Here is a 23,016-nt window from a genome sequence, read left to right on the forward strand (position 1 = left end):
TGATTTCAATAGGCCAAATCTGAGCAGGGATGGTACCTGCCTGATGTCTAATGTGTTTATAGTATACTTATAGTCCCCTCCCTCCACCGATGAGCTCAATGGTGAGCCAGAGACATTTGAGATTTAGGTATGGATGCAAATTTAGAAATAACTACTATAATTGAAATAGAAATGCAATGCATCTCTCCAAAGTAGGGTAAACTGTGGCCAGGTGACTGCTACTCATTCATCTGTTCAGGTATTTAACTTCTGAAACCTTTCTGTTATGTACTAAGCTTGGATCTTAGAACAATAGGCAAGTAGGACCCTAGAATGCAACTACTGATTGGCCTGCAGTAGCAGCCCAATCAGGCTCCAGGAGGAAAGCAGAATCAGCCCATCAGACGGGACTCATTGTGTAAAGAATATATATAAAAGCCTGAGGTTTTGGGGGAAATTCAATCACTGTTTTACAAGCTGAAATAAAGAGCATAAAATCACTGCAGGACTCCAAGTATATTTCACTTACCTTCTTATCGTTCTTTACGTTTAAACTGGATTTCTACCTTTGGATTGAGAACATGTGGCTACCATACAAGACAAAGCCTTGGAATAAACTATTTTGGTTCAACAAAGTTCACTGAAATATCTTACCTACTCCTAAAAGTAGTTCCCATAATTGCCAGGTGTACGGAATGTGAATTAAGTTCATTTTGGGGTAGAACTTTCATCTTCAAGTTCTTTCCCCTTCATGTATTTTTCACTCTTTAAACTTAAAGATAGTTGTTGTGAGGAAATAAACAATTTGCATTTCACCGTGGGTTTTTAAAAAAATGTTTCCTTTGTCTTCTTAAATATGCTTTGCACTTTAGCACAGTGGCTTCTAACATTCTGAATGCTGAGAAAATTTGCCGAAGGTGGTCTGAATGAACTGTAAACTGAACAGGAACAAAACTGGTTCATTTTGTAAAGGGAGGAGCATGAATTGGAACAGGTTCATTTTGAGGGATGTTGAAATTGATTGACACCTAGTTCCTTTTTAAAACAAGCACCACAGAGGAGTTTAAGCAGGCCTCTCTTCACATACACTGTTACCTCGGGTTACATATGCTTCAGGTTACAGACTCCACTAACCCAGAAATAATACCTCGGGTTAAGAACTTGGCTTCAGGATGAGAACAGAAATCGTGTGGCAGTGGTGCGGTGGCAGCAGGAGGCCCCATTAGCTAAAGTGGTGCTTCAGGTTAAGAACAGTTTCAGGTTAAGAACGGACCTCTGGAACGAATTAAGTACGTAACCAGAGGTACCACTGTATCTGGAAAAGACGGATGCAGAATCCAGCAAAACAACCCAGAGTGCCCTTTGACTATACTTCCGGAACATGGACCATAGGAAATATTTTCAGGACATACTATTTTTGGGCAGCTGGAGAGAGACAGCATGCTATCAGTGATGTGTGTGTGTGTGTGAGAGAGAGAGAAAGAGAGAGAGAGAGAGAGTTCATGAAAGTGAGAATGATCTTTAACTGAGTCTCGTTGTCCCACCCCAGACATTTATATACATCAGTGAAACTCAGCTGAGTCATTTTTCACATGGGTGGAAGCAGCTGCTGGCCACCTCATTATACAGCAGCTCACAATGGAGTCGTTCATTTTCCAAATAGTGGAGCTTTTGTGGCGGAAGAATCCTAAGAACCGAGGGCCATGTTTGCATGTTATAGTTCAAGTATACTGTGTGGCTTTATAATCACAGGATAAGGGAGAAGGCACCCACTGGCTGTGAATGGAAGTATTTTTCATCGCATTTGTATCCAAGTTGCTGAGATTGGTATGCGCTGGGTTTTCCCTTGCTTTATCCTCAAGACAACACTGTGAGGCAAGTGAGGCTGAGAAACAGCACATAGCCACCAGCATCTCACCGAGGAAAACAGGGCAAGTTTTTGTGTCTGCCGAGCTGAGCCAGAAGTTGGAATTGGAAGCCGGTGGAATGAAATGCAGGGTTTCTGAAACCAGGGGAGTGTCCTTTCTGGAAAGAAATTCCTCAAACATTTGTAGGTATGGGGCCTACCATAGAGGTGGTAGTGGTGGCAGCAGCAGCAGCTACAGTGGTGGTCTTTCTATCCTAAACCTTTTAAAATTCAATTCTGGTGCCTCAGGCAGTAGCTGAGATCCACTCAGTGGCCATTAGTCACCATTTTCTGCCCAGATTGTGAATCATTCTAGGGGAACTGGGGAGGGAATTCTTCATAATGAGGCTTGTGCCTCTTCCTTAAGTCTCTTTTCCTCCTACCGAATGCTAAATCACCACAACCATTTACAAAGTTCTTTATCTTTACATTGGATTTGGGCCACACAGCCCTTCAAACAGAGGACTCCTTCAGTCAGAGCAGTGTCCTCTGTAAATTAGGAGACCTGGTTCTCCCTGCACTGAGGAGGAATGAAACGTATTGTGGTGAATTATATTTACAACTTCCATTTGCATGAATGGAATTAGTCTGAAGTCTAATTCTTCATTTCCATTCCCACTCTCAAGCTCTTCTGCGGCTTGCTTGGTTGTGTTCCAAGTCCTTGATGGGGGACTTGTTTTAAAGCAGCCTTTCTCACCCTGTGGGTCCCCAGATGTTGTTGAACTACAACTCCCATCACCCCTAGCTAGCAAGGCCAAAGCTCAGGGATGATGGGAGTTGTAGTCCAACAACATCTGGGGACCCACAGCTTGAGAACCGCTGTAAGTGTGCTCTGGGAATAACACAATGCTGGAAACTTTATTATTATTATTATTATTATTATTATTATTATTAATGGTGCACACCGGTCTGCATCACTGGTGAATGATGTAGTCCCAAACTGCAGTTTAGTCTTTGTGTATTGGTCCTGCACCATGAAAGGCAATATCCCATCTACATTTAATGGATGGAGGAACTAACCTTTCTATGGGCAACTTCGTTTGCCCCTTGGTTTGCATACTAGTCTCTGAAATACAAACAATCTCTGGGTCAACATGCACACTAGCCCTGCAAGTGGGTAACTATATCACAGCCTTCAAAGAACTACATGAAGTGATAAGGCAAAACACTGAGGCGACAGGGAGGAGAAATCGTTTGACTGGTGGATATCAGCTCTCAGGTTCTGAGCCTCAGGGAGGGACACAGCAACTCTAAAGTCATGCCTCTCCAAGGCAAGCCTCTAGGCCAGTATTTCTCAAACTTGGGTAGCCATCTGTTGTTGAACTACAGTCCCCATCATCCCTGACCACTGGACCTGCCAGCTAGGGATGATGGGAGTTGTAGTCCAACAACAGCTGGATAACCAGGTTTGAGAAACACTGCTCTGGGCTGTCCTGTCTGTAGGAGCCACTGCCTTGCTATCTAGGGAGCAATTGCCAATATGTCTAGGATCCTGACTCTAATTGCCTTTTCCTGTCTGGGAAACTTCCTATGTCATAATTAATATCTGCTCATTCACCCTTATTTTGTATAATTATGACTTCCTGGCCTGTGAGTCTCCTGGTGCGGTGAAGAAGGATGGGTCTGTTGCCTTTTGTGTAACTTCCAGCTCAGCTGAGGGAGTTTACAACTCACAATTTATCTGTGCCTCCCCTAGCTTCTAATTTGGGAAGAGGGATGGGTGGGTATGAAATGCGCATTGTGGGTCAAAGCCTGTCCCATTCTGTGAACCCTGAGACCTCCGAGTATAGGGTAGTATAATAATAATAATAATAATAATAATAATAATAATAATAATAATACTCTCCCCCCAAAAGAGGGGGTATCTGTGGTTCCACTATACAAATGTACACATTTCGGCTCTGCAGGCTAAAAGGCTACAGACTTATTTGTCACAACTTGAGAGTTTGTGTTCTTTTCACAGCGCAATCCTATGCTTGTTTAGTCTGAAGTCAGCCCCTTATGTTCAACAGGGCTTACTTCCAGATCATAGGAATGTATCACAGGACTGATCATTGGACTGTAGCCCAAACAGTTATTTTCTATGTTAATATATGTATTTTTTCTGAAGGAAATAATGTTTGTTTGAGTCTGACTGTGTTGTTCTGAGATTCAAGTGGATCTATCCAGTCACTGCTTTGCTGCTTGGTTCATGCTTGAAAGAAGCTTCAGTTAGTTTGGGGAATCTAAAGACCTCTTGACCAGAAATGACACTGGATATAATAATAATCAATAAAAAATATTACTTGTACCCGGCCAATCTGACTAGGTTGCTTCTAGCATATACAAAAACATAACAAAACATTAAACATTAAAAACTTCCCTCTATGGGGCTGCCTTCAGATGTCTTCTAAAAGTTGTATCTCTTTGACATCTGATGGGAGGGCATTCCACAGTGTGGGCGCCACTACTGAGAAGGCTCTTTGGCTGGTTCTCGGTAGCTTCAATGTCTCGCAGTGAAGAAACTGCCAGAAGGCCCTTGGAGGTAGACCTCAGTGTCCAGGTGATGGGTGTGGAGCCGCTCCTTCAGGTATACAGGGCCAAGGCCATTTGGGGCTTTAAAGGTCAGCACCAATAATTGTGCTTGGAAATGTACTGTGAGCCAATGTAGGTATATGATGTTTTACTGGCAGAATCCAGCATAGGCACACTTACGTCTGTTTGAAAGCAATGAGTTTAAAGCTATAGATACAAGGGGCTTATCTATGCTGTACACAATGCTGAATTGTGGCTGCTGTTTTTCTCCAGAACCCAGAGTTCCCTAGGTTCTGGTTCTGTCTATGAAATCATCTGGTTGAAATTTCAGACCGCTGATGCGTCTGTCAAGATTGGGTCTCATGCTAAAGCCTTGCAACAACACGACACTCTCAGGAAATCTCCCTGGCAGTTTTGAAAAATGGAACTTACAAGTCATTTGCTCTCAAAAGTCAATTGCCTATTGTTTAAGAGGCACACAACCCAGCGACCTGGAGCATTGGGGATGGGGTGGGGGCTTCGACTGGTTCATGATGCTCATCGCAAAATGTGCTAATGTAATGCAAAGAGGCATTTATTTTTCAATTGAATTCCTAACCCTGGAAACTTGGACGCTGTTAATCTTGGTTAATAAATGCATTGCTTTGCTCCCGTGCAAATGGCTTCAGCATTTATTGGAGCAGAACAGCCTTTGCAGCAGCTTGCGTTCAGTGTGCTGGCGTGGGGGGTGGGGATACAAGATTGATAGGGACACCTCATTTAAGAATACATTGCCTTGAGCTATGCTATAACTAATGTACATACATCAACATTTATTGAACATACTGTGCACCCTTGGTAGAATGTTCTGGGATAAGCTTTTCCTCTGAATTATCATAGTATATGTTAAAGAAATGCTTACGGCAAGCAGAGATCTCTCGGTGTTAGCCTTTGCCCGCAGTCCCCTGTGGCCCCACATGTGCTTCTCACTAGGCAGGATTACACTTCCGTTGCCTGCGATGCACGTCAGTCAGCTTTCCCTCTGCCATGTCCCTTGGAGGGGGGGAGGTGCACTTTGATTTTACACTGTTTACCTCAACTAAGGCTTGTTTGAATTTTGGAACTGGGGCAGGGAGATGGGCATGGAAAGCCTTTCTCAGCCTTGCAGCATTGTCTGTGCCCTTGAGCAAATCACACCTTACAAAGAAGCTTGAGAAGAACATAGTATATAACTGCTCTTCTGAGCTTCTGGGAATCGTAGCATCATCGGTAATTGTAGAGTCAGAAGGGACCCTGAGGACCATCTGGTCCAACCCCCTGCAATGAAGCAATATGCAGCTGACCCATACGGGGATAGAACCTGCAACCTTGGCATCATCAGCACCACGCTCTAGCCAACTGGGCTGAGATGGATGGGATACAAAGAAATAAATGAATTAATGAATAATCTTCCTATAAGCTGGAAGGGGATACTGCAAATGCGCTTTGAATTAATTTATTTATTCTTTACATTTATATCCCGGCTTTTTCCTCCAAGGAGCTCAAAGTAGTTTACATGGTTCTCCTCCTCCATATTTAATCCTCACAACAACCCTGTGAGGTAGCTGTGGTTGAGACGGATTTCCCATCTTAGTCCAGCCCTCTAACTACTACAACACACTGGCTTTTCGATTTTGTGTAGCCAGTGGTTTGGTTCTAGTCAATTTCCTTCTTTGCTGTAACATCTCTGCTGGATTATTATCTCTGCTGTTAATCTTCATTGGTTTATGAAAAGATTCTTCTCTGTCCATATATACCTGGTTGGACCCCATGATAATCTCCAGAACCCAACTTTGGTGATGTTGGTGCCTAAGTCTTGTTTACAGCAGCGACCCAATTGTATAATGCCTTCTCCAGAGAGGTCCGCTTGGCACTCACACTGTGGTCCTTGGATAAAAAAAGAACACAAAAGAGCCCTGCCCCACACATTCCTCAAAAGTTGCAGGGATCACAGGCTGCTCATGGACTGCCTTCATGCTTCTCGTGAAAGCAAAGGGTAAGTCAGTAAAGGGTAGCTTTGGGGAGGAAGGAAGCAATTGAGAAACAAAATGTCCACGGGGGAAGAGTTAAGCAACCCACTGCCACAGTCCCTCCTGAAGATCACAAGCTGCTTTTGTTTTTAAAACAAGAACAAACCATCAGGAATATGTTCAAATCTGCATGTGAAGTCTAGCTTTGCTCTTTACTGGGAACTAAAAATGGAAGGAAACTGATTGGTATGTCCTAAAGACCAAGCAACACTGAGGAGGAATGCTGGCCTGGCCTCAATTTATTCCCTTGGGGGTGGACCCAATTGGCTGGTTGGGCTCGCCCCCCGGGGAATCCCAGCCCCCAGGCTGGCCTGCCATTGGCCATTCCACAGGAAGGCAGGCAGTCTTTCCCAGCTTGGCTGCCAGATCTTGGACCTGGGCAACCTCACCTGACCATTGAAGTTAAGCGGACTTTTAAATCATTTGATAAACAGATGAACTCTTGAGGAAAGTAGTAGCTAGCGTGAGTCAGTGAGACCTTATTATCCCAAATGACTTCACATGGATGTTGTGAAAGTACAACGGGGGAGAAAACCCAATGTTCCTTAGAAGAAGGATTGGATTTAAAAAGAGAGAGAGAGGCTGTTGATGAAAAACAATTTAAAATTAGCAATTTCTTCCTGCAACATCCTATGCCAAAGCAGCCTTTTAGCAGTGATCTCTGATCATCCCACTCCATCTCCTAATTCAGGGTTAATTAGTGCAAAAGTTAGATAAGATCGGAAGGCAATCGTTTCAACATTTCCATGTTTTGCTTGAAACCTCTCCCAGCCCTGTAGCTGATGAAGTTGGATGTTAAAATGCTAACAGCTTTTAATAGATTCAAGATGAGTGGGATCATGTAAAGAAATCATGAGTAATATGAGTAGGTTATATATTAAATATTTGGCTTTAATATTGCTAATATCTTAGAAAATATGTTCCCAGTTGAAATATGTTATTTCATCAGCAAATAAATGAGACAGTGATCTCTTCATCTCATAATTCTGTGTCCCCCCGCTTTATCTTCCGTAGTTTTTATATTTGATTGAAGAACTGTGATTTCTCTTGTGTTGGCTTTACATAGAAGGGTGCAGCACTGTGAGATGCAGTGCAGATAAGGGAGAGCAAACGCTGACCGAATTAGCCATGTGGTCTACAGAGGCACATCTATGGAATTTCTATATGTAAATATTTAATACGGCAGCCTTCTTGGCTGGTATGCTATGCTTGCAGAAAAAGGTGATCTTGAAATATATTACATGCACGGCTAACCTCTATAATAATAATGCAATGCAGACAGGGATTGGTTGGCATTTTGATATGACTCATAGGAACCAACTTCTAGGGGGCAAGGTCCATTTGTGTCCCCATATAATATTTGAGGGGGCTGAGCCCCACCCACCCAGTTGATGAGCAAATAGTATTCATGTGCCATGTTTCATGATCAATTATGTGGGGGGATTACCCCACCCCCAATATTTTATTCAAGTTGGCACCCCTGGTATGTCTACTGAATTACACCAGTAGCCTTCAGGTACATTGCAATTTGTTGTTTAGCCATTTAGCTCTTCATGACCCCATGGACCAGAGCATGCCAATGTCTTCCACTGCCTCCTGCAGTTTGGTCAAACTCATGTTGAAAGCTTCAAGAACACTCTCCAACCATCTCGTCCCCTGTCGTCCCCTTCTCCTTGTGCCCTCCATCTTTCCCAACATCAGGGTCTTTTCCAGGGAGTCTTCTCTTCTCATGAGGTGGCCAAAGTATTGGAGCCTCAGCTTCACGATCTGTCCTTCCAGTGAGCACTCAGGGCTGATTTCCTTCAGAATGGAGAAGTTTGATCTTCTTGCAGTCCATGGGACTCTCACGAGGCATCTTGCAATAAGCATCTTCAAAATGGAAAGAGTTTAGCTTATACAGTATGCCTTTCCAATAACTACTTTCTAGTAGTTTGCAGATGCAGCTCACTGCATGGGGCAGAGCTGCTGCACTAGTTTCATGGCAGGCGGGTCAATGTTGCTTACCAGGAGAGAGAGGGGAGAGGGGTCAGTGCAGTAGAAGCAAACCACCAGGGATGCCTGCTCTTGTCAGTGGGTTCCTTGCTGGAGTGTGAGCCCTCAACCAATGCCCACCATACCAACTCTTGACTGGGCTTAGATTAGCTGGTTGGCTTCCCTGCAGCCTGTGCAGTTGCAGCTGAATTTTTAAAGATGCATCCCACAGTTGATGGACTTCAAATTTCTGGCAGTAGCCACTGTGCTGCCAACACGAATGCTGAAGCGAAAAGGGCTTTTACTATTGAGACAGAAGAGCTTTTCTTCACCTCTGGACACAGCACAGGGCTTTCATGACACTCCTGTGATGTCATCTCCCCTTGTAGCCAGTAGGAGCCTGCGTCATCTGTGTGAGCCCATACAGCAACGATGTAGATTATTTCACATCAAACGTACCGCAGATGGTGACCAGCTGGGGAGCCAGATTTATTATTTCTTAAAATGTATCATCCCTTGTAAAATATCTTAATCGCTATCAGCCTCTGCAAATGCCTGGCTGGTTGACAGAGCGAGCCAACTTCAATCTGCAAAGGGGAGCTACAAGTTGTATAAAAATGCTGCAGCTCCCTACAAAATTCTCACACCTTTTATTTTGTGGACGGCTATTGCTGCAGTGTTTTCTTCCCGCACTTCCTTTTCCGTAACTCAAAACAACGCTGTAACCAAGCATGCAAAGGAGCAGACATGGATCAAAGTTCACCTTCTGTTCAGTCCATTGAACTCATGTAAGGATATGATGCAAGCCCCAGAAGAGTTTCGGAATTGCTATTTGTTTTATCTGCCCTTTTATAACCAGAATGGAAAACTACTATTATTTCCTTTGCAGAGCTCAGTGGTTAGAAAACAAAGTAATCAGAAACTGGGTGGTTCACTCCCCAAAGTAAAATCAAGCCGGTAAATGCAGTAAGAGTAAGCAGTGCAAATGAAAAGAATGAAGGTTAGGAATTTTGGAGGAGGGGCAATGAGAGGGACGCTGCGCTGCAAGCCAAAGAGCTAGGAACTGTATTCATTGTTGCAGCAACATTAAGGAGGTGAATGTTGAGCCTCAACGAGGAGGAACATGGAGAATCCATTTTTGGCATGGTTGCATATAGTGGTGGATCGCTGAACAACGAGCACCCTTATGGACCTGGTTGGTGCTGTTGGTGCTGTTGTTTTTTGCTGCCAATTTTCAGCCGCACTTGCAGCACATATATTTAAAGCACTTTACAGCATCACTTTAACTGTCATGGCTTCCCACAAATAATCCTGGGAACTGCAGTTTAAGCATGTTGAGAGTTGTTAGGAGACAATTATGCCCCATGCAGAGCTACAGTTCCCAGAGTGGTTTAGCAACCAATCCCTCTTCCAAAGGAACTCCTTTTAACCTGACATCTCACCATTGCCACATTCAAGCACCGCTTATTGTGCAGCATTTATTGAACAGCACTATCGGATCACTTACTTTATTTAGTGCCCTCAGTGAATTAACTCCCTTTGCTGTCTTAAAAAAAATATGCTCGTGCTATATGGTTTGGGAACCAACTCTCCTAAAGACTGTCTACTATATGGGCATTTGAGGAAAAGAGAAGGGTGCTCAAATAGTTAAACTCAATTTCCTTGAGGAGAATCCCAAGCTGGTTCTGCTCCTAGTCAGTCTCACCTACAAGGGCAAAAGCTTACTTTGGGATCTAGGTAGGTGGAGACCGATCTGGCTTTCTATAAAAATGAAACAACCAAAATTCAGTTCTTCCCACAAATTTAAATATGCCTTAATATAAAAAACCACTGGGCTTATTTCTCTGCAATTTGGCAGGTTTCTTACTCAGTAGTACTTCCGTTGTGTCTGTAATTTCCCACAAAAAATATGGGCAATTCACTTGCAGGTCAATCTTCTGAAATTTGACAGGTATCATATCCTCAGAAGGGGTGACCTTTTCTGCAAATTTCATCAAAATACTTTTTGAAATAAACACATAAATAAATTAAAATGAAATAGGCAGGCTTTGTCCTCTTCGGAGGGGCTTATAGGTTGCTTGCCTGCAAATTCCATCCACTTCTGTCAAAATGAGGAAAATGTTACAGCCATTTTTTTAAAAAAAACTGTCCTAATGAAGTGTGTTTGTGTGTGTGAAGTTGTTTCAAATGGATCCTGCATCTAATGAGCCAACCTACAAAGTGCCTTATACCAATAGAGACTGTTTTCTGAAGTGCTGACTCAGATGAATATTGTGGTTGGTGCACACGCCTATTACCTATCACCCTTGAAGTGATATCTAAAGTGAAGTGTGACTGGTGAAATCTTGTGAGACATTGAACCAAATACAGCCTGCTGGCCCTGTATTGTGTTCTGACCAAGTACTTGACATCCTTAGTCCCCCAACCAGTTATGCTGCAAAAATGAGAGGCTTTCAAGCCTCTGGGAGGCCACAATGGCTGGAAGGTTCATAGCCCATATATTAGCAAGTACTAATACAAATCAGAACACAGCATTGCACAGTAAAGCATACAGTGGTACCTCGGGTTACATACGCTTCAGGTTACAGACTCCACTAACCCAGAAATAGTGCTTCAGGTTAATAACTTTGCTTCAGGATAAGAACAGAAATTGTGCTCCGGCAGCGCAGCGGCAGCAGGAGGCCCCATTAGCTAAAGTGGTGCTTCAGGTTAAGAACAGTTTCAGGTTAAGAATGGACCTCCGGAACGAATTAAGTACTTAACCCGAGGTACCACTGTATATCATTGATATTAAATCACATTTCTTTCCAGTTGCTTTATTGGAGTAGAATTTCATACACTTTTATTATTGGGTTGAAGAAACTATTTCACTTCTCTGCTGTCTCCCACTACATGTTTGCCATGATTTCTATTCCAGAAATGGAAGCTTGGAAGAGAGCATTGGGACCCTCTCCCACCCTACCCTGGGAGAAGCAGTAGAGGCTGAAAGTGGGTAGCAGGGTTTTGCTAAGCAGGCTTCCCAATGCTGCACATTACTACTAGTTGCTGAGAGGAGGTTTAAGGCAGTGGGGAGCTAGGTGAGGGTGTGTGGTGGAGCCAATCCAATGCTCCTGCCACTGCGCCCATATCACACTCAGCTCCCTGCTGCCTTGTCTCCTCCTTTTCCTCCTCTTCCTCTCGGTAACTGGCAGCAGCCTGCGGCATTGGAAAGCCAAATTTGCAATGCTGTGCTGCGCTGCCAACTATTACTGCTTCTACCCCCTCCTGACTACATGTTTAAAACTCTAATTAAACTGTGCAAGACCACCCCACTGGCAATTCAATTTGGGGCCCAGGTGCAGGTCAGATTTGCTCCACATTGGGACTCATATCAGAATGCGGCATGCGCATCCCTAAACTTTGTTGAGTGTTGGCCATGTTCCCCACACTGTACAGATTCACTGTGTGTTTGTTTGTGTTTGTGTGTGTGTGTGTGTGTGTGAGAGAGAGAGAGAGAGAGAGAAGACACCAAACAAACAGACAAAATTAGAATCCTCATAACAGCAAGACTCTGTATCTTATACATAACTGTGCCATCTTTAGATACAGAGTCTTGCTGTTATGAGGATCGAACTGCTTCTTTTTTCAGAAACCACATTAAAGAACATGTGCTGGACAGCTGCAACACTGAAGCTGATGAGTTTCCTTATGATCCTGGTGGTTGGCACATAGAAGGAAATTCTTGGATCTGTTTGAACAGCAAGGCTCAAGCAACAGATCCACGAATATAATTTAGTGCCGATGTCACATATTTGAACAATAGTAATGCACATTGCTCTTCCCAAGTTATCCAGAATTCAACAAGTGCTAATTGTTTATTGCACTTTGCTTTCTACATTTCATTACATTTCCCTGATGAAATCCTTTTCTTCTGGAAGCACATTAAATGACTGTGTTGACAGGGCAGCTTAGAAAGGCAGGAAATCAATCTTCTGGTGAGTTAGTCAAGTGATACGTTGCTCTCCACACTTTGAGGAGACTGCAACAACAGCCTATTTCGAGATAAAATATTGTTGTAAAGTAATAATGCACAAATATGTTTGTCCTTTACGTTCCATGAAGCTGAGCGGTAATTTGATGTTACAGTATTAGCATATGGGACTGTGATCCATCACGGCAATATAGTATGTGCATGAGACTGGTGGTTCATGAACAGTTCCATTGCAATTTTCACATTGCTAAGTACTGAAAAACATTGCTGCATCAGGGCAAGAGGGTGTGGAAGAATCATTAAGTGGAACCTCTGAATGCAAATATGATCATCTGCTGGAAGATTACACAGCTTGCTGGAACATGGCCCAGTTGTGTGTGTGTGTGTGTGTGTGTGTGTGTTTAAATGATTTAATCATAGATGCAGACCACTGGTGGCCCTCCACACAGATATGAGTGTCATAAAATCATGCAGGGTGGGATGCTGATATATGGCTCTGGTTGGCTCATCATTTGGAGAAGCCCTGCCAAATATTTCCGTATTGTATCAATTTTGTTTTAATACAGGCAACCACAAAAATGTGATGGATAATTCTGATACAAAAACATAATAATTTTAATGGCCAAATAAAAGCAAATGGAACATCTGTGGATTTTTCTAATCTGTCATCATCTAAGATTAGATTTATGGGTTTAGCAGATTGTGACTCACTAATGGTTGTGTATTTTGCTTATTTACCTGCAGCACACAATTTTTTAAAAATGTATATATACAAGATTTAGGGAGCAATGGGATGAGTGGATATCATCTTCGGTACAGCTGGAGATATGCCGGCATATCTCCAACATCTTGGCTCAGCTGGGACCCAGCCTGGTGGATCTTAAGATGGTGTAAGCCCTGAAGAAGAGGCATGTTTGGTGCAGGACCAGAGAGGGGGGAGATCTATCCATCCATCTATCTATCATCTATCTATCTATCTATCTATCTATCTATCTATCTATCAATCAATCATCTATCTATCTATCATCTATCTATCTATCTATCTATCTATCTATCTATCATCTATCTATCTAATCTATCATCTATCTATCATCTATCAATCATCTATCTATCTATCTATATCTATCTATCTATCTATCTATCATCTATCTATCTATCTATCTATCTATCTATCTATCTATCTATCTATCTATCTATCTATCTATCTATCTCTATCATCTATCTATCTATCTATCTATCTATCTATCTATCTATCTATCTATCTATCATCTATCTATATCTATCATCTATCTATCTATCTATCTATCTATCTATCTATCTATCTATCTATCTATCTATCTATCTATCTCTCTCTCTCTATCTATCTATCTATCTATCTATCTATCTATCTATCACCATCTATCATCTATCTATCTATCTATCTATCTATCTATCTATCTATCTATCTATCATCTATCTATCTATCTATCTATCTATCTATCTATCTATCTATCTCTATCATCTATCTATCTATCTATCTATCTATCTATCTATCTATCTATCTATCAATCTATCTATCTATCTATCTATATCTATCTACCTATCTAACCTGGCTGACCAATTCTGCACTAGCTGAAGTTTCTGAACCATTTTCAGAGGCAGCCCTGTACATAACACGTTGCAATAATTAAACTGTTCCTGTTGGGGGAATGCCACTGCCCCCACTCCACATTTTATGAGCCCTCTCTGGCTGCAGAAAGCAATGCAAGGACCCTTTCAGTTTAAATGACTAGTGAAATACCCCCTTGACACAATGATGGTGGGAAGGGAGGGAGTAATACCGGTCTTGAAGAACACTACCTCTGAGGCAAGTTTGCCCCCAAACATTACTTCTTCTTCTTTTAACACCCACCCACTTGGAAATAGTATATTTCTTGCAATTCAAATAGTGGGACTTGGATGTTACATTCCATAAGTAAGACACGTTGGTTCTTTTTAAAGAAATGGTTGTAAATACAGCTTGAAATTTCCCCTATCCATACCAACTGATGGTATTTGTCCAGCTCTATAAATATTTGACTTCTTGTATGGGCAGTTGGCTTGTATGCTGTTGCCTTTTACATGATGCGACAGAAGCCAATTATTTTTTAGTGAACATGCATCTTTTATGTGGTTGAATTTTTTATTAGTCTAAATACAAAATATTTATGTTCCATTACATATTTACAGTCCTGTTCATGAAAAAATAATGGTAATCTCAAAGCAGTAATTCCCCAGAAACTGTTTAAAGGAATGTTCTTCTGCAATTTCCTGTTTCCCACAGTGAGTGAAACTATTTCTCATGGATGTGTGCAGAAGATTGTCTACAGAGTGGTTGCCATAGTCAGCTTGCAAGGAACGCACCTTTGTTGCCTGACTGTGCTTCAAGCAAACACAGCTGGACCTTTGGCTATTGACCTGTACTTTCCCCCTTGAATAAAAATGGATCTAGCTATTTTCTTTTCTTTCTTTGCAACTGTCACATAAGGCTCCATCATAGGAGCCAATTCCTATGGGCCATGGGGGCTTCGGCCCACATAATAAAATATTTGAGGGGGCTGGGCCACCACAAAGTTGATGGGCATTCTCATTCAAATCAAATGTGTGCACTGTGTCATGTGTTTGAATATGCAGAGCAGGCCCTACCTGGGCCCCCACAATAATTTATTCAAGTTTGCACCCCTGGGTTCCATTGTGTATGCACGGGTCGCGTTTCGCCGCTTCCGCGCATGCACGTGACATCATTTTGGCCGTCTGCGCATGCGCAAGCAGTGAAACCCAGAAGTAACGCATTCCGTTACTTCCAGGTCGCCGTGGAGCACAACCTGAAAATACTTATCCTGAAGCGTATTTATTCCGAGGTATGACTGTATTGCCTGTTGTCTTTGTCCATGGAGTTTTGTCCATGGACAGCATCTTAAAAAGTAGAGACATCACCTTGCCAACAAAGGTCCGTATAGTAAAAGCTATGGTTTTCCCAGTAGTGATGTATGGAAGTGAGAGCTGGACCATAAAGGGAGGCTGATAGCCAAAGAATTGATGCTTTTGAATTATGGTGCTGGAGGAGACTCTTGAGAGTCCCATGAACTGTAAGAAGATCAAACCTATCCATTCTGAAGAAAACCAGCCCTTCACTGGAAGGACAGATCCTGAAGCTGAGGCTCCAGTACTTTGGCCACCTCATGAGAAGAGAAGACTCCCTGGAAAAGATCCTGATGTTGGGGAAGATGGAGGGCACAAGAAGAAGGAGACGACAGAGGACGAGATGGTTGTATAGTGTTCTCAAAGCTACCAGCATGAGTTTGACCAAACTGTGGGAGGCAGTGAAAGACAGGAGTGCCTGGCGTGCTCTGGTCCATGTGGTCATGAAGAGTCGGATACAACTAAATGACTAAACAACAACAAATGACTGTATTAATATACTGCCCTTCTTCTGAAGGTCTCAGGGCGGTTCGCAAGATAAAAATACAAGATAAAAGCACACATAAATAATTTAGAACAAAAACAAAACAGAGCAAAATAATAACTCCCTTTCTCAAACACATTTAAAAGCCAATAGAATATTAATCAGCCAAAGGCCAAAATATCCTGGGTCAGGCCTATAAATAATTAGCATTGATGATAGCCAATGTTATCCATACTCAGACCCATTGAAATAAAGGGAGGAACTTTCATCTCATTAAATTTCACTGGATCTGCTCTGGGTATGATATCACCCCAAACAATTGACTAGTTTTGGAAAGAGATTTCAGTTTTCTGACCCTGGAACATCTTTTAAATATTTGGGGTTACACTTCCAGTGTCATAACTTGAAGTTGAGCTGTACCAATGACCCATTTTCAATTTCTACAACCTCCCCGTCCTCCACCCCTGGGAACAGTCATTAATTTTCAAACTATTTCCCACCATTGTAATAATTTTGGGATACTATTATAAACTTAATTTCTGCCTGATATACTTTGGTAAAGATTCTAGGAAACATGTTTGGGGCCTCTTGAATTAGCTGGCCCTTATTCAAAAAAATCAGTTAAACTTATATCACAAAGCAATCTAATATAATAGCATTGTTTAGGTGCATATTGGGGCCCATAAGCAAATGTGTATGTGTGTGTTTTTAATGAAATTGACAGATGCTATTAGCAAAGTGGTCTTGCTCATACCATTAACGGAAAGCTTGGTATTTGGGGGATTACACTTCCGTTGCCTGCGATGCACGTCAGTCAGCTTTCCCTCTGCCATGTCCCTTGGAGGGGGGGAGGTGCACTTTGATTTTACACTGTTTACCTCAACTAAGGCTTGTTTGAATTTTGGAACTGGGGCAGGGAGATGGGCATGGAAAGCCTTTCTCAGCCTTGCAGCATTGTCTGTGCCCTTGAGCAAATCACACCTTACAAAGAAGCTTGAGAAGAACATAGTATATAACTGCTCTTCTGAGCTTCTGGGAATCGTAGCATCATCGGTAATTGTAGAGTCAGAAGGGACCCTGAGGACCATCTGGTCCAACCCCCTGCAATGAAGCAATATGCAGCTGACCCATACGGGGATAGAACCTGCAACCTTGGCATCATCAGCACCACGCTCTAGCCAACTGGGCTGAGATGGATGGGATACAAAGAAATAAATGAATTAATGAATAATCTTCCTATAAGCTGGAAGGGGATACTGCAAATGCGCTTTGAATTAATTTATTTATTCTTTACATTTATATCCCGGCTTTTTCCTCCAAGGAGCTCAAAGTAGTTTACATGGTTCTCCTCCTCCATATTTAATCCTCACAACAACCCTGTGAGGTAGCTGTGGTTGAGACGGATTTCCCATCTTAGTCCAGCCCTCTAACTACTACAACACACTGGCTTTTCGATTTTGTGTAGCCAGTGGTTTGGTTCTAGTCAATTTCCTTCTTTGCTGTAACATCTCTGCTGGATTATTATCTCTGCTGTTAATCTTCATTGGTTTATGAAAAGATTCTTCTCTGTCCATATATACCTGGTTGGACCCCATGATAATCTCCAGAACCCAACTTTGGTGATGTTGGTGCCTAAGTCTTGTTTACAGCAGCGACCCAATTGTATAATGCCTTCTCCAGAGAGGTCCGCTTGGCACTCACACTGTGGTCCTTGGATAAAAAAAGAACACAAAAGAGCCCTGCCCCACACATTCCTCAAAAGTTGCAGGGATCACAGGCTGCTCATGGACTGCCTTCATGCTTCTCGTGAAAGCAAAGGGTAAGTCAGTAAAGGGTAGCTTTGGGGAGGAAGGAAGCAATTGAGAAACAAAATGTCCACGGGGGAAGAGTTAAGCAACCCACTGCCACAGTCCCTCCTGAAGATCACAAGCTGCTTTTGTTTTTAAAACAAGAACAAACCATCAGGAATATGTTCAAATCTGCATGTGAAGTCTAGCTTTGCTCTTTACTGGGAACTAAAAATGGAAGGAAACTGATTGGTATGTCCTAAAGACCAAGCAACACTGAGGAGGAATGCTGGCCTGGCCTCAATTTATTCCCTTGGGGGTGGACCCAATTGGCTGGTTGGGCTCGCCCCCCGGGGAATCCCAGCCCCCAGGCTGGCCTGCCATTGGCCATTCCACAGGAAGGCAGGCAGTCTTTCCCAGCTTGGCTGCCAGATCTTGGACCTGGGCAACCTCACCTGACCATTGAAGTTAAGCGGACTTTTAAATCATTTGATAAACAGATGAACTCTTGAGGAAAGTAGTAGCTAGCGTGAGTCAGTGAGACCTTATTATCCCAAATGACTTCACATGGATGTTGTGAAAGTACAACGGGGGAGAAAACCCAATGTTCCTTAGAAGAAGGATTGGATTTAAAAAGAGAGAGAGAGGCTGTTGATGAAAAACAATTTAAAATTAGCAATTTCTTCCTGCAACATCCTATGCCAAAGCAGCCTTTTAGCAGTGATCTCTGATCATCCCACTCCATCTCCTAATTCAGGGTTAATTAGTGCAAAAGTTAGATAAGATCGGAAGGCAATCGTTTCAACATTTCCATGTTTTGCTTGAAACCTCTCCCAGCCCTGTAGCTGATGAAGTTGGATGTTAAAATGCTAACAGCTTTTAATAGATTCAAGATGAGTGGGATCATGTAAAGAAATCATGAGTAATATGAGTAGGTTATATATTAAATATTTGGCTTTAATATTGCTAATATCTTAGAAAATATGTTCCCAGTTGAAATATGTTATTTCATCAGCAAATAAATGAGACAGTGATCTCTTCATCTCATAATTCTGTGTCCCCCCGCTTTATCTTCCGTAGTTTTTATATTTGATTGAAGAACTGTGATTTCTCTTGTGTTGGCTTTACATAGAAGGGTGCAGCACTGTGAGATGCAGTGCAGATAAGGGAGAGCAAACGCTGACCGAATTAGCCATGTGGTCTACAGAGGCACATCTATGGAATTTCTATATGTAAATATTTAATACGGCAGCCTTCTTGGCTGGTATGCTATGCTTGCAGAAAAAGGTGATCTTGAAATATATTACATGCACGGCTAACCTCTATAATAATAATGCAATGCAGACAGGGATTGGTTGGCATTTTGATATGACTCATAGGAACCAACTTCTAGGGGGCAAGGTCCATTTGTGTCCCCATATAATATTTGAGGGGGCTGAGCCCCACCCACCCAGTTGATGAGCAAATAGTATTCATGTGCCATGTTTCATGATCAATTATGTGGGGGGATTACCCCACCCCCAATATTTTATTCAAGTTGGCACCCCTGGTATGTCTACTGAATTACACCAGTAGCCTTCAGGTACATTGCAATTTGTTGTTTAGCCATTTAGCTCTTCATGACCCCATGGACCAGAGCATGCCAATGTCTTCCACTGCCTCCTGCAGTTTGGTCAAACTCATGTTGAAAGCTTCAAGAACACTCTCCAACCATCTCGTCCCCTGTCGTCCCCTTCTCCTTGTGCCCTCCATCTTTCCCAACATCAGGGTCTTTTCCAGGGAGTCTTCTCTTCTCATGAGGTGGCCAAAGTATTGGAGCCTCAGCTTCACGATCTGTCCTTCCAGTGAGCACTCAGGGCTGATTTCCTTCAGAATGGAGAAGTTTGATCTTCTTGCAGTCCATGGGACTCTCACGAGGCATCTTGCAATAAGCATCTTCAAAATGGAAAGAGTTTAGCTTATACAGTATGCCTTTCCAATAACTACTTTCTAGTAGTTTGCAGATGCAGCTCACTGCATGGGGCAGAGCTGCTGCACTAGTTTCATGGCAGGCGGGTCAATGTTGCTTACCAGGAGAGAGAGGGGAGAGGGGTCAGTGCAGTAGAAGCAAACCACCAGGGATGCCTGCTCTTGTCAGTGGGTTCCTTGCTGGAGTGTGAGCCCTCAACCAATGCCCACCATACCAACTCTTGACTGGGCTTAGATTAGCTGGTTGGCTTCCCTGCAGCCTGTGCAGTTGCAGCTGAATTTTTAAAGATGCATCCCACAGTTGATGGACTTCAAATTTCTGGCAGTAGCCACTGTGCTGCCAACACGAATGCTGAAGCGAAAAGGGCTTTTACTATTGAGACAGAAGAGCTTTTCTTCACCTCTGGACACAGCACAGGGCTTTCATGACACTCCTGTGATGTCATCTCCCCTTGTAGCCAGTAGGAGCCTGCGTCATCTGTGTGAGCCCATACAGCAACGATGTAGATTATTTCACATCAAACGTACCGCAGATGGTGACCAGCTGGGGAGCCAGATTTATTATTTCTTAAAATGTATCATCCCTTGTAAAATATCTTAATCGCTATCAGCCTCTGCAAATGCCTGGCTGGTTGACAGAGCGAGCCAACTTCAATCTGCAAAGGGGAGCTACAAGTTGTATAAAAATGCTGCAGCTCCCTACAAAATTCTCACACCTTTTATTTTGTGGACGGCTATTGCTGCAGTGTTTTCTTCCCGCACTTCCTTTTCCGTAACTCAAAACAACGCTGTAACCAAGCATGCAAAGGAGCAGACATGGATCAAAGTTCACCTTCTGTTCAGTCCATTGAACTCATGTAAGGATATGATGCAAGCCCCAGAAGAGTTTCGGAATTGCTATTTGTTTTATCTGCCCTTTTATAACCAGAATGGAAAACTACTATTATTTCCTTTGCAGAGCTCAGTGGTTAGAAAACAAAGTAATCAGAAACTGGGTGGTTCACTCCCCAAAGTAAAATCAAGCCGGTAAATGCAGTAAGAGTAAGCAGTGCAAATGAAAAGAATGAAGGTTAGGAATTTTGGAGGAGGGGCAATGAGAGGGACGCTGCGCTGCAAGCCAAAGAGCTAGGAACTGTATTCATTGTTGCAGCAACATTAAGGAGGTGAATGTTGAGCCTCAACGAGGAGGAACATGGAGAATCCATTTTTGGCATGGTTGCATATAGTGGTGGATCGCTGAACAACGAGCACCCTTATGGACCTGGTTGGTGCTGTTGGTGCTGTTGTTTTTTGCTGCCAATTTTCAGCCGCACTTGCAGCACATATATTTAAAGCACTTTACAGCATCACTTTAACTGTCATGGCTTCCCACAAATAATCCTGGGAACTGCAGTTTAAGCATGTTGAGAGTTGTTAGGAGACAATTATGCCCCATGCAGAGCTACAGTTCCCAGAGTGGTTTAGCAACCAATCCCTCTTCCAAAGGAACTCCTTTTAACCTGACATCTCACCATTGCCACATTCAAGCACCGCTTATTGTGCAGCATTTATTGAACAGCACTATCGGATCACTTACTTTATTTAGTGCCCTCAGTGAATTAACTCCCTTTGCTGTCTTAAAAAAAATATGCTCGTGCTATATGGTTTGGGAACCAACTCTCCTAAAGACTGTCTACTATATGGGCATTTGAGGAAAAGAGAAGGGTGCTCAAATAGTTAAACTCAATTTCCTTGAGGAGAATCCCAAGCTGGTTCTGCTCCTAGTCAGTCTCACCTACAAGGGCAAAAGCTTACTTTGGGATCTAGGTAGGTGGAGACCGATCTGGCTTTCTATAAAAATGAAACAACCAAAATTCAGTTCTTCCCACAAATTTAAATATGCCTTAATATAAAAAACCACTGGGCTTATTTCTCTGCAATTTGGCAGGTTTCTTACTCAGTAGTACTTCCGTTGTGTCTGTAATTTCCCACAAAAAATATGGGCAATTCACTTGCAGGTCAATCTTCTGAAATTTGACAGGTATCATATCCTCAGAAGGGGTGACCTTTTCTGCAAATTTCATCAAAATACTTTTTGAAATAAACACATAAATAAATTAAAATGAAATAGGCAGGCTTTGTCCTCTTCGGAGGGGCTTATAGGTTGCTTGCCTGCAAATTCCATCCACTTCTGTCAAAATGAGGAAAATGTTACAGCCATTTTTTTAAAAAAAACTGTCCTAATGAAGTGTGTTTGTGTGTGTGAAGTTGTTTCAAATGGATCCTGCATCTAATGAGCCAACCTACAAAGTGCCTTATACCAATAGAGACTGTTTTCTGAAGTGCTGACTCAGATGAATATTGTGGTTGGTGCACACGCCTATTACCTATCACCCTTGAAGTGATATCTAAAGTGAAGTGTGACTGGTGAAATCTTGTGAGACATTGAACCAAATACAGCCTGCTGGCCCTGTATTGTGTTCTGACCAAGTACTTGACATCCTTAGTCCCCCAACCAGTTATGCTGCAAAAATGAGAGGCTTTCAAGCCTCTGGGAGGCCACAATGGCTGGAAGGTTCATAGCCCATATATTAGCAAGTACTAATACAAATCAGAACACAGCATTGCACAGTAAAGCATACAGTGGTACCTCGGGTTACATACGCTTCAGGTTACAGACTCCACTAACCCAGAAATAGTGCTTCAGGTTAATAACTTTGCTTCAGGATAAGAACAGAAATTGTGCTCCGGCAGCGCAGCGGCAGCAGGAGGCCCCATTAGCTAAAGTGGTGCTTCAGGTTAAGAACAGTTTCAGGTTAAGAATGGACCTCCGGAACGAATTAAGTACTTAACCCGAGGTACCACTGTATATCATTGATATTAAATCACATTTCTTTCCAGTTGCTTTATTGGAGTAGAATTTCATACACTTTTATTATTGGGTTGAAGAAACTATTTCACTTCTCTGCTGTCTCCCACTACATGTTTGCCATGATTTCTATTCCAGAAATGGAAGCTTGGAAGAGAGCATTGGGACCCTCTCCCACCCTACCCTGGGAGAAGCAGTAGAGGCTGAAAGTGGGTAGCAGGGTTTTGCTAAGCAGGCTTCCCAATGCTGCACATTACTACTAGTTGCTGAGAGGAGGTTTAAGGCAGTGGGGAGCTAGGTGAGGGTGTGTGGTGGAGCCAATCCAATGCTCCTGCCACTGCGCCCATATCACACTCAGCTCCCTGCTGCCTTGTCTCCTCCTTTTCCTCCTCTTCCTCTCGGTAACTGGCAGCAGCCTGCGGCATTGGAAAGCCAAATTTGCAATGCTGTGCTGCGCTGCCAACTATTACTGCTTCTACCCCCTCCTGACTACATGTTTAAAACTCTAATTAAACTGTGCAAGACCACCCCACTGGCAATTCAATTTGGGGCCCAGGTGCAGGTCAGATTTGCTCCACATTGGGACTCATATCAGAATGCG

This window comes from Podarcis gaigeae (assembly GCF_964106915.1).
Source record: "Podarcis gaigeae genome assembly, chromosome: 3".
Classification (NCBI taxonomy): Eukaryota; Metazoa; Chordata; class Lepidosauria; order Squamata; family Lacertidae; genus Podarcis; species Podarcis gaigeae.